Genomic DNA, 18613 nt, shown 5'->3' with positions numbered 1-18613 from the left:
GTTACAACTGGGGTTGGAGTGAAAACTTACAGGAGGATAGCTCTCCAGGAACAGGGTTGGAGTGAAAAGCTACAGGAGGATAGATCTCCAGGAACAGGGTTGGAGAGCCTTGGTCTATTTTTATCAATGAGTTGTCCCATTCCAAGCAGGTCCATGGTCCAAGGAAACAGAATGTATACAACACAGACCATGTCTCCTACAAAAATGGTCCCACTGCTGAGAATAAAAGCTCTGAATAAGATGTTAAAACTACTGGAGATTTCTTTCCTTCCTTTAAGCAGATATAAGGTGACCCTCTGATAGTCTTCATGTGTTGCTTGTTTGAGTGTGTAAATGTGGGAGAAAGAGATACCAGTGTTACACTCGTTAGGTATCCTTGGGCCTAGTCTGCTTCGTTCTGTTCCCTGTTGAGTTTCTCGGCCTCTGCCACGGGGCCCCGCCGTTGCTCGCGGCTTGCTGGTTGGTCTTTTAAAAGGAAAACCCCTGGTCTTCACAAACCAGCCAGCATCCACCAGGAATGCCACAGTGGCCAGGAAGCCAAATGCCTGAAAATAAATAGTAATAAGTTATTACTAAGTATTAACATTAGTAAAACATCTGGTAACAAACAAAAAGATTCTCCTTTCAATCTAAACCCAGCTTGGTTTGGGCTGATATTTTGTCTTCATTTGAAAAAACAGTAACCAGGACCCTGAGGTATGAGGACAGTCTGAGTAAAGATGTTCATTTACCACAGCAGCATTCTCCAGGTCAGTTCCACCATTATCTGAGGCAAACACAATGGAGGCGATGAGGAAGAATGCAGCCATCAAAGCTGTGTACACAAAGTCCTGTAAGAGACAAGTCAGCATGGTTATACACCAGCATACATTAAAATGGGAATACAAGTATCCTCACACACAAAGTCATGTAAGAGACAAGTCAGCATGGTTATACACCAGCATACATTTAAATGGGAATACAAGTATCCTCACACACAAAGTCCTGTAAGAGACAAGTCAGCATGGTTATACACCAGCATACATTTAAATGGGAATACAAGTATCCTCACACACAAAGTCCTGTAAGAGACAAGTCAGCATGGTTATACACCAGCATACATTTAAATGGGAATACAAGTATCCTCACACACAAAGTCCTGTAAGAGACAAGTCAGCATGGTTATACACCAGCATACATTTAAATGGGAATACAAGTATCCTCACAAACAAAGTCCTGTAAGAGACAAGTCAGCATGGTTATACACCAGCATACATTTAAATGGGAATACAAGTATCCTCACACACACACAAAGTCCTGTAAGAGACAAGTCAGCATGGTTATACACCAGCATACATTTAAATGGGAATACAAGTATCCTCACACACACACAAAGTCCTGTAAGAGACAAGTCAGCATGGTTATACACCAGCATACATTTAAATGGGAATACAAGTATCCTCACACACAAAGTCTTATGAATGATAAACATACAAATGTTAGGCAGGTCAGTGGGTCTCATTTATCAACATATTCATACACACACAGAGTACTCACCACGGAGGGCCAGCAGCTGATGCCCACTCTCTTGTGCAGGGTGGTAGCGAGGAGGATGAGGAGGAGAGCTGTGAAGAGGAAGGCTGTGCAGCTGACAAACTCAAAGAAGTACAGCGGAGAGCAGCTCATACAGTTCGTCACTACCTCTTCAAGAATGAAGGCCACAAATGACAGGAGCTGAGGACACACAAGTCAAAACTAACTGATCATGAACTACCCCAGTCTCAACAACAGATGGCACTGTTATCGTTATTTATATTTAGCTCTGGTAGTACTACAGTGCCATCTGTTATTATATGTACTACCTTTATTTAACTAGGCAAGTCAGTTAAGAACTTAGCCTAGGGGGCAGAACCACAGATTTGTAACTTGTCAGCTCGGGGATTTGAACTTGCAAGCTTCCGGTTACTAGTCCAATGCTCTAACCACTAGGCTACCCTGCCGCTTACCCTAAATGGGAAGTTGTGTTTTTTGTCTCAGATATAAAACAGGTTAGAGGTAATTTAGTGTCGTCAAACATGCTTGAGTACTGATGAACTCAGGATTTTGTCTTCTGATGCTATATTTATATGTTGTGCCAATATAGTGACATCAGTAGAGTTGACTGAAGAATTGAGTGACAATCATAGCCCTATGTAAATGAGGGTATATGTAAATGTCTAAATATTTCATGCGCTGTTCAGAGTTGGGCTTGGAGGAAGGGACAACTCTTTAATGTAATCTTCACAATGAGAGGATTCTTCTGGTGTGACCATCACAGCGTTCTTAAAAGCTCATCACAGCGTGATGAAGCACCACATACTGGCTCTATTCATACCGCACCACACACAAAATAGCTTTTACATGTTGCCATTAGAACGGTGACCAACTAAAGGATCCACCCCTTTACAACACCCACAGACCCCATTTTGATTTCACAATAGCCACTACTAATAACTATCCCTGAGAAAGGCCACAGGGCCAGCAAAAACACACTTTAACTGACCATGCGGTTCCTGCTTTTTGTTTTCCTTTCCTTATTGATTGTTTGGAAGGAACAGGCCAGACAGCACACTGCTCTGAGGATCTGTCCCCACGCCAGACAGCATACTGCTCTGAGGATCTGTCCCCACGCCAGACAGCACACTGCTCTGAGGATCTGTCCCCACGCCAGACAGCACACTGCTCTGAGGATCTGTCCCCACGCCAGACAGCACACTGCTCTGAGGATCTGTCCCCACGCCAGACAGCACACTGCTCTGAGGATCTGTCCCCATGCCAGACAGCATACTGCTCTGAGGATCTGTCCCCATGCCAGACAGCATACTGCTCTGAGGATCTGTCCCCACGCCAGACAGCATACTGCTCTGAGGATCTGTCCCCACGCCAGACAGCATACTGGTCTGAGGATCTGTCCCCACGCCAGACAGCATACTGCGCTGAGAATCTGTCCCCACGCCAGACAGCATACTGCGCTGAGGATCTGTCCCCACGCCAGACAGCTTACTGCTCTGAGGATCTGTCCCCACGCAAGACAGCATACTGTTCTGAGGATCTGTCCCCACGCAAGACAGCATACTGTTCTGAGGATCTGTCCCCACGCCAGACAGCATACTGTTCTGAGGATCTGTCCCCACGCCAGACAGCATACTGTTCTGAGGATCTGTCCCCACGCCAGACAGCATACTGTTCTGAGGATCTGTCCCCACGCCAGACAGCATACTGTTCTGAGGATCTGTCCCCACGCCAGACAGCATACTGTTCTGAGGATCTGTCCCCACGCCAGACAGCATACTGTTCTGAGGATCTGTCCCCACGCCAGACAGCATACTGTTCTGAGGATCTGTCCCCACGCCAGACAGCATACTGTTCTGAGGATCTGTCCCCACGCCAGACAGCATACTGTTCTGAGGATCTGTCCCCACGCCAGACAGCATACTGTTCTGAGGATCTGTCCCCACGCCAGACAGCATACTGTTCTGAGGATCTGTCCCCACGCCAGACAGCATACTGCTCTGAGGATCTGTCCCCACGCCAGACAGCATACTGTTCTGAGGATCTGTCCCCACGCCAGACAGCATACTGTTCTGAGGATCTGTCCCCACGCCAGACAGCATACTGTTCTGAGGATCTGTCCCCACGCCAGACAGCATACTGTTCTGAGGATCTGTCCCCACGCCAGACAGCATACTGTTCTGAGGATCTGTCCCCACGCCAGACAGCATACTGTTCTGAGGATCTGTCCCCACGCCAGACAGCATACTGTTCTGAGGATCTGTCCCCACGCCAGACAGCATACTGTTCTGAGGATCTGTCCCCACGCCAGACAGCATACTGTTCTGAGGATCTGTCCCCACGCCAGACAGCATACTGTTCTGAGGATCTGTCCCCACGCCAGACAGCATACTGCTCTGAGGATCTGTCCCCACGCCAGACAGCATACTGCTCTGAGGATCTGTCCCCACGCCAGACAGCATACTGTTCTGAGGATCTGTCCCCACGCCAGACAGCATACTGTTCTGAGGATCTGTCCCCACGCCAGACAGCATACTGCTCTGAGGATCTGTCCCCACGCCAGACAGCATACTGTTCTGAGGATCTGTCCCCACGCCAGACAGCATACTGTTCTGAGGATCTGTCCCCACGCCAGACAGCATACTGTTCTGAGGATCTGTCCCCACGCCAGACAGCATACTGTTCTGATGATCTGTCCCCACGCCAGACAGCATACTGCTCTGAGGATCTGTCCTCACACTATTCAGCTAGACAGTGATAAATGGCTATCGAAAACTAAACGATAGACAGCAAACATGTTCTCACTGTAATACGGTGCTGAGCATAATGTGCCATATGTGTGTGTGTGTGTGTGTGTGTATCTATAAAAACAGTGGCTAAACTGTACAGTATGTTAAAGGTTAAACCAAAAAAATAAAAAAAAATATAAGTACCAACAAGAAGAGTAAATAAACAACAATTTGGACCAATTGGGGACATTGTTTGTCCCCACAAGGTCAAATGCTATTTCTAGGGGGTTTAGGTTTAAGGTTAGAAATAGTGTTCAGGTTAGAATACGTTAAGCGTTAGGAGCTAGGATTAGGTTTTTGGGATAAGGTTAGGGTATGAGTACAGGTTAGAATGCGTTAAGCGTTAGGAGCTAGGGTTAGGTTTTTGGGATAAGGTTAGGGTATGAGTACAGGTTAGAATACGTAAAGCATTAGGAGCTAGGGTTAGGTTTTTGGGATAAGGTTAGGGTATGAGTACAGGTTAGAATACGTTAAGCGTTAGGAGCTAGGGTTAGGTTTTTGGGATAAGGTTAGGGTATGAGTACAGGTTAGAATACGCTAAGCGTTAGGAGCTAGGGTTAGGTTTTTGGGATAAGGTTAGGGTATGAGTACAGGTTAGAATACATTAAGCGTTAGGAGCTAGGGTTAGGTTTTTGGGATAAGGTTAGGGTATGAGTACAGGTTAGGGAAAACATGGGATTTTGAATAGCACTGAATTGTGTGTTCCCACAAGGTTAGCTGTGCAAGACTGTGTGTGCTCTCCACAATGTTCTATGAACACACAACTCTAGCAAAGTGTTGTGTTGCAAGAGAAAGAGCAGAGAGCTAAAAAGCATTAGATTTGAGGGTTCTTTGTGGCTTTAAGCGGGAAATGCTTTAAATTACATTAAACTCCACAGATATTTATGTCCAATGAGCTTGCCAAGCATTCTTGCAATGTTGATCATATTTGGAGGAATCCATCGTTTCTCTCACACACAATAAGGTCAAACAGCAAAGCTTAAAATAACCCTGGTAATGACATTTTGCATCTGGCTGCTAATTTCATTTGCAGTGCACCGCTAGATGGTATTGCTAACACCTGACTCTGATTAGCTTGACTAAGGACCCAGTGATCTGAGGAAGACAGAGCCGTGCCATCACTGTCTGTCTCCAGACTGTTCCACAAGAGACAAACTCTGAACCAACTCAGATTTCCTGCTTCAGAAGGAGATGAAATCCATTTTAAAAAATTCCCTGGACTAAGAGCTCATTCCCAAATATGGCAACTAGTAAACCTCGAGCTCTAACCTGCTTACTCACAGGCCAACCTAATAGTACAAGAGGTGCCCTCACCCAAACAAGCCCTCCCTCTGCAGGGAAAGAGTTTGTTTCAAGATCTTGTTAACTGGAGAGAAATACAAGATAGCAGCCATAAACCATGTGATTTGAATTCAATTGAAGATCACATTTCACTGCAGTTAGGAAGGCAGTCAAATAGTTGAAGCCTTGACATTGGGGTCTAGGAATAAGAGTAAGCCATTCATGATATCCAGTTCAAATGTAGACATGTCACAGCTCTGTCACTTGTGATGACCAGCGGGACACAGAAAGGGGTCAAACATGAGTCAACAGCAGTCTGCTGTAGTAGCCTCATCCAATTCAACAGCAGTCTGCTGTAGTAGCCTCATCCAATTCAACAGCAGTCTGCTGTAGTATCCTCACCCAATTCAACAGCAGTCTGCTGTAGTATCCTCACCCAATTCAACAGCAGTCTGCTGTAGTAGCCTCATCCAATTCAACAGCAGTCTGCAGTAGTAGCCTCATCCAAGTCAACAGCAGTCTGCTGTAGTATCCTCATCCAATTAAACAGCAGTCTGCTGTAGTAGCCTCATCCAAGTCAACAGCAGTCTGCTGTAGTATCCTCATCCAAGTCAACAGCAGTCTGCTGTAGTAGCCTCATCCAATTCAACAGCAGTCTGCTGTAGTATCCTCATCCAATTCAACCGCAGTCTGCTGTAGTAGCCTCATCCAATTCAACAGCAGTCTGCTGTAGTATCCTCATCCAATTCAACAGCAGTCTGCTGTAGTATCCTCATCCAATTCAACAGCAGTCTGCTGTAGTATCCTCATCCAATTCAACAGCAGTCTGCTGTAGTATCCTCATCCAATTCAACAGCAGTCTGCTGTAGTATCCTCATCCAATTCAACAGCAGTCTGCTGTAGTATCCTCATCCAATTCAACAGCAGTCTGCTGTAGTATCCTCATCCAATTCAACAGCAGTCTGCTGTAGTATCCTCATCCAATTCAACAGCAGTCTGCTGTAGTATCCTCATCCAATTCAACAGCAGTCTGCTGTAGTATCCTCATCCAATTCAACAGCAGTCTGCTGTAGTATCCTCATCCAATTCAACAGCAGTCTGCTGTAGTATCCTCATCCAATTCAACAGCAGTCTGCTGTAGTATCCTCATCCAATTCAACAGCAGTCTGCTGTAGTATCCTCATCCAATTCAACAGCAGTCTGCTGTAGTATCCTCATCCAATTCAACAGCAGTCTGCTGTAGTATCCTCATCCAATTCAACAGAATTCCAAGCTGTAGTATCCTCATCCAATTCAACAGAATTCCAAGCTGTAGTAGCCTCACCCAATTCAACAGCAGTCTGCTGTAGTAGCCTCACCCAATTCAACAGAATTCCAAGCTGTAGTAGCCTCACCCAATTCAACAGAATTCCAAGCTGTAGTATCCTCACCCAATTCAACAGCAGTCTGCTGTAGTATCCTCACCCAATTCAACAGCAGTCTGCTGTAGTATCCTCATCCAATTCAACAGCAGTCTGCTGTAGTATCCTCATCCAATTCAACAGCAGTCTGCTGTAGTAGCCTCATCCAATTCAACAGCAGTCTGCTGTAGTAGCCTCATCCAATTCAACAGCAGTCTGCTGTAGTAGCCTCATCCAATTCAACAGCAGTCTGCTGTAGTAGCCTCATCCAATTCAACAGCAGTCTGCTGTAGTAGCCTCACCCAATTCAACAGCAGTCTGCTGTAGTATCCTCACCCAATTCAACAGCAGTCTGCTGTAGTATCATCACCCAAGTCAACAGCAGTCTGCTGTAGTATCATCACCCAATTCAACAGCAGTCTGCTGTAGTATCCTCACCCAATTCAACAGCAGTCTGCTGTAGTATCCTCACCCAATTCAACCGCAGTCTGCTGTAGTATCCTCACCCAATTCAACCGCAGTCTGCTGTAGTATCCTCACCCAATTCAACAGCAGTCTGCTGTAGTATCCTCATCCAATTCAACAGCAGTCTGCTGTAGTATCCTCATCCAATTCAACAGCAGTCTGCTGTAGTATCCTCATCCAATTCAACAGCAGTCTGCTGTAGTATCCTCATCAATTCAACAGCAGTCTGCTGTAGTATCCTCATCCAATTCAACAGCAGTCTGCTGTAGTATCCTCATCCAATTCAACAGCAGTCTGCTGTAGTATCCTCATCCAATTCAACAGCAGTCTGCTGTAGTATCCTCATCAATTCAACAGCAGTCTGCTGTAGTATCCTCATCCAATTCAACAGCAGTCTGCTGTAGTATCCTCATCCAATTCAACAGCAGTCTGCTGTAGTATCCTCATCCAATTCAACAGCAGTCTGCTGTAGTATCCTCATCCAATTCAACAGCAGTCTGCTGTAGTATCCTCATCCAATTCAACAGCAGTCTGCTGTAGTATCCTCATCCAATTCAACAGCAGTCTGCTGTAGTATCCTCATCAATTCAACAGCAGTCTGCTGTAGTATCCTCATCCAATTCAACAGCAGTCTGCTGTAGTATCCTCATCCAATTCAACAGCAGTCTGCTGTAGTATCCTCATCCAATTCAACAGCAGTCTGCTGTAGTATCCTCATCCAATTCAACAGCAGTCTGCTGTAGTATCCTCATCCAATTCAACAGCAGTCTGCTGTAGTATCCTCATCCAATTCAACAGCAGTCTGCTGTAGTATCCTCATCCAATTCAACAGCAGTCTGCTGTAGTATCCTCATCCAATTCAACAGCAGTCTGCTGTAGTATCCTCATCCAATTCAACAGCAGTCTGCTGTAGTATCCTCATCCAATTCAACAGAATTCCAAGCTGTAGTATCCTCACACAATTCAACAGAATTCCAAGCTGTAGTAGCCTCACCCAATTCAACAGCAGTCTGCTGTAGTAGCCTCACCCAATTCAACAGAATTCCAAGCTGTAGTAGCCTCACCCAATTCAACAGAATTCCAAGCTGTAGTATCCTCACCCAATTCAACAGCAGTCTGCTGTAGTATCCTCACCCAATTCAACAGCAGTCTGCTGTAGTATCCTCATCCAATTCAACAGCAGTCTGCTGTAGTAGCCTCATCCAATTCAACAGCAGTCTGCTGTAGTAGCCTCATCCAATTCAACAGCAGTCTGCTGTAGTAGCCTCATCCAATTGAACAGCAGTCTGCTGTAGTAGCCTCATCCAATTCAACAGCAGTCTGCTGTAGTAGCCTCACCCAATTCAACAGCAGTCTGCTGTAGTATCCTCACCCAATTCAACAGCAGTCTGCTGTAGTATCATCACCCAAGTCAACAGCAGTCTGCTGTAGTATCATCACCCAATTCAACAGCAGTCTGCTGTAGTATCCTCACCCAATTCAACAGCAGTCTGCTGTAGTATCCTCACCCAATTCAACCGCAGTCTGCTGTAGTATCCTCATCCAATTCAACAGCAGTCTGCTGTAGTATCCTCATCCAATTCAACAGCAGTCTGCTGTAGTATCCTCATCCAATTCAACAGCAGTCTGCTGTAGTATCCTCATCAATTCAACAGCAGTCTGCTGTAGTATCCTCATCCAATTCAACAGCAGTCTGCTGTAGTATCCTCATCCAATTCAACAGCAGTCTGCTGTAGTATCCTCATCCAATTCAACAGCAGTCTGCTGTAGTATCCTCATCCAATTCAACAGCAGTCTGCTGTAGTATCCTCATCCAATTCAACAGAATTCCAAGCTGTAGTATCCTCACCCAATTCAACAGAATTCCAAGCTGTAGTAGCCTCACCCAATTCAACAGCAGTCTGCTGTAGTAGCCTCACCCAATTCAACAGAATTCCAAGCTGTAGTAGCCTCACCCAATTCAACAGAATTCCAAGCTGTAGTATCCTCACCCAATTCAACAGCAGTCTGCTGTAGTATCCTCACCCAATTCAACAGCAGTCTGCTGTAGTATCCTCATCCAATTCAACAGCAGTCTGCTGTAGTATCCTCATCCAATTCAACAGCAGTCTGCTGTAGTATCCTCATCCAATTCAACAGCAGTCTGCTGTAGTATCCTCATCCAATTCAACAGCAGTCTGCTGTAGTATCCTCATCCAATTCAACAGAATTCCAAGCTTTAGTATCCTCACCCAATTCAACAGAATTCCAAGCTGTAGTAGCCTCACCCAATTCAACAGCAGTCTGCTGTAGTAGCCTCACCCAATTCAACAGAATTCCAAGCTGTAGTAGCCTCACCCAATTCAACAGAATTCCAAGCTGTAGTATCCTCACCCAATTCAACAGCAGTCTGCTGTAGTATCCTCACCCAATTCAACAGCAGTCTGCTGTAGTATCATCATCCAAGTCAACAGCAGTCTGCTGTAGTATCATCATCCAAGTCAACAGCAGTCTGCTGTAGTATCATCATCCAATTCAACAGCAGTCTGCTGTAGTATCCTCATCCAATTCAACACCAGTCTGCTGTAGTATCCTCATCCAATTCAACAGCAGTCTGCTGTAGTAGCCTCACCCAATTCAACAGCAGTCTGCTGTAGTAGCCTCATCCAAGTCAACAGCAGTCTGCTGTAGTAGCCTCATCCAATTCAACAGAATTCCAAGCTATAGTATCCTCACCCAATTCAACAGAATTCCAAGCTGTAGTAGCCTCATCCAATTCAACAGCAGTCTGCTGTAGTATTCTCATCCAATTCAACAGAATTCCAAGCTGTAGTATCCTCACCCAATTCAACAGAATTCCAAGCTGTAGTAGCATCACCCAATTCAACAGAATTCCAAGCTGTAGTAGCCTCACCCAATTCAACAGCAGTCTGCTGTAGTAGCCTCACCCAATTCAACAGAATTCCAAGCTGTAGTAGCCTCACCCAATTCAACAGAATTCCAAGCTGTAGTAGCCTCACCCAATTCAACAGAATTCCAAGCTGTCGTAGCCTCACCCAATTCAACAGAATTCCAAGCTGTCGTAGCCTCACCCAATTCAACAGAATTCCAAGCTGTAGTAGCCTCACCCAATTCAACAGAATTCCAAGCTGTAGTAGCCTCACCCAATTCAACAGAATTCCAAGCTGTAGTAGCCTCACCCAATTCAACAGAATTCCAAGCTGTAGTAGCCTCGCCCAATTCAACAGAATTCCAAGCTGTAGTAGCCTCACCCAATTCAACAGAATTCCAAGCTGTCGTAGCCTCACCCAATTCAACAGAATTCCAAGCTGTAGTAGCCTCACCCAATTCAACAGAATTCCAAGCTGTCGTAGCCTCACCCAATTCAACAGAATTGCTTTTAAAGACACCCCCACACCACACACACACACGCTGACTTAAGCACGGCTGGTCTTTCATATAGGCAAACACGGAGGCATTTCAATTGTCTAAAATGGTTTCCGACCCAGTCTCCTCTTTAATATGTGAGCTTGGTGATGTGTCCAACTGTCCAATTGGAGTGCTGTTCTAGAGAGGCTATATAGAGCTAAAGATACAGGATCTGATGTCAGCTACCCTCAACTGGTTACAGCAGCTCCATAGTGACTGATTTGGACTCTGACATCTGAAAAACAACTTCGCTGTCTTAGGCCTGACGATCAGTTAAAGGTTCCTGAGGGTCATCTATATGCTGACAAATACCCCAGGCCATCATGAAGGGGATGTGGGAGGACTGGGTGTGGTCTGATGAGTGTGTTCTGATTGGGTGCATCATCGCTGTTGCAACTGTTCTATAGAATGGTCTGACTTTCACATTTCAAAGAATAATCAAGAAAAACAGCTGACAATGGTCACACCCTAAGAAAGACACAGGTTATGGTTTACAAACTGGCCTGTTAATTGTGGGATAGACAACCCCCAGTTTGTGGAGCCAGATCCTGTTACACACAAAACAATGGTAGCATTTGAAAATCTGCATATTCTATTTATTACAGGCAGACTATCCACTTACAAGGAACGTAGCATGATAACTGGCAAGGGAGATGGCTGTTTATACTTGGACATTTTACATACTAACTTGTTCATCTGGTCTCATATCTGGAGCACAAAGTAAACATGTGATGACACCACTAGATAAAAGTCATATTGTCACCAGAGTTGATCTAACCCTGTTTTACTACTTGGTGCCATCAGAACAGACAGACAGGTAGGAAGACAACCTTCTGGTCTCTCCTCTGAAATACACAGAGCAAAAACATAAAATGCAGCATGCAACCATTTCAAAGATGTTACTGAGTTACAGTTTATATAAGGGAATCAGTCAATTTAAATACATGCATTAGGGCCTAATCTATGGATTTCACTTGACTGGGAATACAGATATGCAGCTGTTGGTCACAGATACTTTTTTTAAAGTTAAGGGAGTGGATCAGAAAACCAGTCAGTATCTGGTGTGACCACCATTTGCCTCATGCAGTGTGACATCTCCTTCACATAGAGTTGGCCAGGCTGTTGTGCGAAGTTGCTGGATATTGGCGGTAACATGAACACAGTGTCGTACATGTCGATCCAGAGCATCCCAAACGTGCTCAATGGGTCTGGCCATTGTATAACTGGGACATTTTCAGCTTGCAGGAATTATGTACAGATCCTTGCGACATGGGGCCGTGCATTATCATACTAAAACATGAGGTGATGGAGGATTAATGGCACGACAATGGGCCTCCAGATCTCATCCCGGTGTCTCTCTGCACTCAAATTACCTTAGATAAAGTGCAATTGTGTTCATGGCCCACAGCTTATGCCTGTCCATACCATAACCCCCCCACCACGGGGCACTCTGTTCACAACGTTGATATCAGCAAACCGCTCGCCCACACAACGCCATATACAGGGTCTGTGGTTTTGAGGCCGGTTGGACGTACTGCCAAATTCTCTAAAACGATGTTGAACATTAAATTCTCTAGCTACATTCCTGCAGTCAGGAATGTCCACCAGAGTTAGTCAGCATGCCAATTGCACACTCCCTCAGAACTTGAGACATCTGTGCGATTGTGTTGTGTTACAAAAATGCACATTTTAGAGTGGCTTTTTGTCCCCAGCACAAGGTACACCTGTGTAATGACCGTGCATTTAACCAGCTTCTTGATATGCCACACCTGTCAGGTGGATCAATTATCTTGGCAAAGAAATGCTCACTAACAGGGATGTAAACAAATTTTTGCCAAACATTTACATTTAAGTCATTTGGCAGACGCTCTTATCCAGAGCGACTTACAAATTGGTGAATTCACCTTATGACATCCTGTTAGATAAATAAGCTTTTTGTGCATAAGGAAAATGTCTGGGATCTTTTATTTCAGCTCATGAAACATGGGACCAATACTTTACATTTGTTTGTTCAATGTTATGCTTGGATTAAGACTGGCCCAACACAGTGGAACATTAACAATAACAGTATCATAACAAGAACTATGACAAGAATATGACTTACCACTTCCACCACCTTTATCAAACATCTGACTTTATCCAAATTATCTGTTGGTACAATTAACCACTTTTTGGATTTGGTCTCTGAAACTGTTGTTGGACTGTAGACTGGTTCCGCCGCAGCCATGGTTTGACTGAAATGAATAGATTTGAAGAAAAAAAGTACAATTTCAATAAGACTGCAACTATGTACTTCATGTTACAGTGTAGGCCTATCATCTATTAACAGTATCAGACTGGAGGCAAACTACAGAGCGAAAGCGAAAGCGTGGCATTTGTTTAACTTCAAAAGTCACGATGGAAGAAATAACTTGCTGTTAAATTTAGGGTAGCCCGTCACTGGACATTTTACAAGTATCGACTGATACTGACTCAATGTAGTCGAAAATTCATCGCCTCCGTACTCAACTCCATCGGGTATCTTGGCTCGGGTAGACTGCATCAAACACTCACATAAGTGAGAACATACAGCTAATAAAGATTAAATCAAATTGAAAGGGGAAACTAATAAAGGCTAAAAAAAAGTAGAAACGATGGACTCACGCGTCAAGTTTGGAGCAACCAAATGAATAGGTATGCCTTGGCGATAGATATCGTATTTCCACGACTTTCCAATGCAAATGCCCTTTGTTGTTGCGTTCTTGTATAAAACCTAGATCCACACTTCCGCAAATGAACGGCTTGTCTACACCCCTGTCGTTAACAGAAGAGTATGGGGGGTGACAAGTGCCAGAATTAAGCTTAGGCAACTGTACCACCGTGTGGCTGTTGCCTACCATTGAACGTCTGACTGACATTACACGATACCAACGCCTTACTAACGTCTGCGTGACGCCTACATGTAACTAACATGTCGTCAGGATATATAGTATTTCACATTGTAATACATTACTCCTACATGGCATTGTATTATAGGATATATACATATTTTACATTGTAATAAACTACCCCTACATGCCATTCTGTGCTGGAACTATGGGTTTATTTTTCCACTGACACTGGCCTACACATTCACACTCAAACTGAATTGAATGGGGGATGCATAAGTACTTTTCATTGACGAAGGGATACAAGGTACAACATACAACTTTGATCAAATACCTAAAATCATGCCTGACAAGGCCAATGAAATAATGGTATCCTAATATAGTCTGGATACAGGAGTAGCCTATTCTACAATAATGTAACTGTATATACTAGTATTATTTATCAAATGTATCAATGAAATTATAAATGTGGGTGAGTACGCTACTTCAATCAGTCTCACTGCAGCTGTTTTACCCACCACCCACACTGTTCTCTCTCCACAAGCAACCACATCCTCTTCTCCTGTTCAACTAATTTGCCGCCGCACTGGAAAGGACTGTACATACAGTACCAGTCAAAAGTTTGGACACACCTACTCATTCAAGGGTTTTTCTTTATATTCATATTTTCTGCATTGTATAACAATAGTGAAGACATCAAAACTATGAAATAACACACATGGAATCATATAGTAACCAAAAAAAGTGTTAAACAAATCAAAATATATTTTATATTTGAGATCCATCAAAGTAGCCACCCTTTGCCTTGATGAAAGCTTTGCACACTCTTGGCATTTTCTCAACCAGCTTCATAAGGTAGTCACATGGAATGCAATTCAATTAACAGGTGTGTCTTGTAAAAAGTAATTTTGGGAATTTCTTTCCTTCTTAATGTGTTTGAGCCACTTAGTTGTGTTTTTTTTATGGCAAGAACAGCTCAAATAAGCAAAGAGAAATGGCAGCCCATCATTACTTTAAGAAATGAAGGTCAGTCAATACGGAAAATTTCAAGAATTCTTCAAGTTTCTTCAAGTGCAGTCGCAAAAACCATCAAGCGCTATGATGAAACTGACTTTCACGAGGACCGCCACAGAAAAGGAAGACCCAGAGTTAGCTCTGCTGCAGAGGATAATTATTTTAGTCAATAAGATTCTTGCTACGTAAGCTTAACTTTCTGAACATTCGAGACGTGTAGTCCACTTGTCATTCCAATCTCCTTTGCATTAGCGTAGCCTCTTCTGTAGCCTGTCAACTATGTGTCTATCTATCCCTGTTCTCTCCTCTCTGCACAGACCATACAAACGCTCCACACCGCGTGGCCGCGGCCACCCTAATCTGGTGGTCCCAGCGCGCACGACCCACGTGGAGTTCCAGGTCTCCGGTAGCCTCTGGAACTGCCGATCTGCGGCCAACAAGGCAGAGTTCATCTCAGCCTATGCCTCCCTCCAGTCCCTCGACTTCTTGGCACTGACGGAAACATGGATCACCACAGATAACACTGCTACTCCTACTGCTCTCTTTTCGTCCGCCCACGTGTTCTCGCACACCCCGAGAGCTTCTGGTCAGCGGGGTGGTGGCACCGGGATCCTCATCTCTCCCAAGTGGTCATTCTCTCTTTCTCCCCTTACCCATCTGTCTATCGCCTCCTTTGAATTCCATGCTGTCACAGTTACCAGCCCTTTCAAGCTTAACATCCTTATCATTTATCGCCCTCCAGGTTCCTCGGAGAGTTCATCAATGAGCTTGATGCCTTGATAAGCTCCTTTCCTGAGGACGGCTCACCTCTCACAGTCCTGGGCGACTTTAACCTCCCCACGTCTACCTTTGACTCATTCCTCTCTGCCTCCTTCTTTCCACTCCTCTCCTCTTTTGACCTCACCCTCTCACCTTCCCCCCCTACTCACAAGGCAGGCAATACGCTCGACCTCATCTTTACTAGATGCTGTTCTTCCACTAACCTCATTGCAACTCCCCTCCAAGTCTCCGACCACTACCTTGTATCCTTTTCCCTCTCGCTCTCATCCAACACTTCCCTTACTGCCCTTACTCGGATGGTATCGCGCCGTCCCAACCTTCGCTCTCTCTCCCCCGCTACTCTCTCCTCTTCCATCCTATCATCTCTTCCCTCTGCTCATACCTTCTCCAACCTATCTCCTGATTCTGCCTCCTCAACCCTCCTCTCTTCCCTTTCTGCATCCTTTGACTCTCCATGTCCCCTATACTCCAGGCCGGCTCGGTCCTCCCCTCCCGCTCCGTGGCTCGACGACTCATTGCGAGCTCACAGAACAGAGCTCCGGGCAGCCGAGCGGAAATGGAGGAAAACTCGCCTCCCTGCGGACCTGGCATCCTTTCACTCCCTCCTCTCTACATTTTCCTCCTCTGTCTCTGCTGCTAAAGCCACTTTCTACCACTCTAAATTCCAAGCATCTGCCTCTAACCCTAGGAAGCTCTTTGCCACCTTCTCCTCCCTCCTGAATCCTCCTCCCCCTCCCCCCTCCTCCCTCTCTGCAGATGACTTCGTCAACCATTTTGAAAAGAAGGTCGACGACATCCGATCCTCGTTTGCTAAGTCAAACGACACCGCTGGTTCTGCTCACGCTGCCCTACCCTGTGCTCTGACCTCTTTCTCCCCTCTCTCTCCAGATGAAATCTCGCTTCTTGTGACGGCCGGCCGCCCAACAACCTGCCCGCTTGACCCTATCCCCTCCTCTCTTCTCCAGACCATTTCCGGAGACCTTCTCCCTTACCTCTCCTCGCTCATCAACTCATCCCTGACTGCTGGCTACGTCCCTTCCTTCTTCAAGAGAGCGAGAGTTGCACCCCTTCTGAAAAAACCTACACTCGATCCCTCCGATGTCAACAACTACAGACCAGTATCCCTTCTCTCTTTTCTCTCCAAAACTCTTGAACGTGCCGTCCTTGGCCAGCTCTCCCGCTATCTCTCTCAGAATGACCTTCTTGATCCAAATCAGTCAGGTTTCAAGACTAGTCATTCAACTGAGACTGCTCTTCTCTGTATCACGGAGGCGCTCCGCACTGCTAAAGCTAACTCTCTCTCCTCTGCTCTCATCCTTCTAGACCTATCGGCTGCCTTCGATACTGTGAACCATCAGATCCTCCTCTCCACCCTCTCCGAGTTGGGCATCTCCGGCACGGCCCACGCTTGGATTGCGTCCTACCTGACAGGTTGCTCCTACCAGGTGGCGTGGCGAGAATCTGTCTCCTCACCACGCGCTCTCACCACTGGTGTCCCCCAGGGCTCTGTTCTAGGCCCTCTCCTATTCTCGCTATACACCAAGTCACTTGGCTCTGTCATAACCTCACATGGTCTCTCCTATCATTGCTATGCAGACGACACACAATTAATCTTCTCCTTTCCCCCTTCTGATGACCAAGTGGCGAATCGCATCTCTGCATGTCTGGCAGACATATCAGTGTGGATGACGGATCACCACCTCAAGCTGAACCTCGGCAAGACGGAGCTGCTCTTCCTCCCGGGGAAGGACTGCCCGTTCCATGATCTCGCCATCACGGTTGACAACTCCATTGTGTCCTCCTCCCAGAGCGCTAAGAACCTTGGCGTGATCCTGGACAACACCCTGTCGTTCTCAACCAACATCATGGCGGTGGCCCGTTCCTGTAGGTTCATGCTCTACAACATCCGCAGAGTACGACCCTGCCTCACACAGGAAGCGGCGCAGGTCCTAATCCAGGCACTTGTCATCTCCCGTCTGGATTACTGCAACTCGCTGTTGGCTGGGCTCCCTGCCTGTGCCATTAAACCCCTACAACTCATCCAGAACGCCGCAGCCCGTCTGGTGTTCAACCTTCCCAAGTTCTCTCACGTCACCCCGCTCCTCCGCTCTCTCCACTGGCTTCCAGTTGAAGCTCGCATCCGCTACAAGACCATGGTGCTTGCCTACGGAGCTGTGAGGGGAACGGCACCGCAGTACCTCCAGGCTCTGATCAGGCCCTACACCCAAACAAGGGCACTGCGTTCATCCACCTCTGGCCTGCTCGCCTCCCTACCACTGAGGAAGTACAGTTCCCGCTCAGCCCAGTCAAAACTGTTCGCTGCTCTGGCCCCCCAATGGTGGAACAAACTCCCTCACGACGCCAGGACAGCAGAGTCAATCACCACCTTCCGGAGACACCTGAAACCCCACCTCTTCAAGGAATACCTAGGATAGGATAAGTAATCCTTCTCCCCCCCCCCTTAAATGATTTAGATGCACTATTGTAAGTGGCTGTTCCACTGGATGTCAGAAGGTGAATTCACCAATTTGTAAGTCGCTCTGGATAAGAGCGTCTGCTAAATGACTTAAATGTAAATGTAATGTAATGTAAATAAGGTCATTAGCGTTGCCAGCCTCAGAAATTGCAGCCCAAATAAATGCTTCACAAAGTTCAAGTAACAGACACATCTCAACATCAACTGTTCAGAGGAGACTGCAGGAATCAGGCCTTCATGGTCGAATTGCTGCAAAGACAATACTACTAAACGACACCAATAGAAGAAGAGACTTCATTCCATGTGTTATTTCATAGTTTTGATGACTTCACTATTAATCTACAATGTAGAAAATTGTTACAAAAATTAAAACCCTTGAATAAGTAGGTGTGTCCAAACTTTGGACTTGTACTGTACATACCCCTGTGCCCATCTCCTTGCAACATGATCCATCCAAGGCCTCAGCTGGACACCTAAAATATGAAAATTGTAAACAAGATGCTTCAGTTGTGTGTGTGTGGGTGTGTGAGCGTGTGTGTGTGTGTGGATGGAGTTCCAAGAAAAGACATGAGAAGATGGCAAAGGAGATAGTGATGAGAGTGA

At 45.7% G+C, this 18613-nt stretch overlaps 1 pseudogene; it reads right to left on the bottom strand.

Moving 5' to 3' along the window:
- Positions 1 to 220: 220 nt before the first annotated feature.
- On the bottom strand, positions 221 to 13663 carry LOC135520805 (CKLF-like MARVEL transmembrane domain-containing protein 6; annotated as a pseudogene).
- Between the last annotated feature and the right edge of the window lie 4950 nt (positions 13664 to 18613).

The sequence above is a fragment of the Oncorhynchus masou genome, chromosome 29 (genome assembly GCF_036934945.1).
Source record: "Oncorhynchus masou masou isolate Uvic2021 chromosome 29, UVic_Omas_1.1, whole genome shotgun sequence".
Lineage (NCBI taxonomy): Eukaryota > Metazoa > Chordata > Actinopteri > Salmoniformes > Salmonidae > Oncorhynchus > Oncorhynchus masou.
The sequence above is the reverse complement of the archived record's forward strand: the minus strand, read 5'-3'. Positions and strand labels throughout refer to the sequence as shown.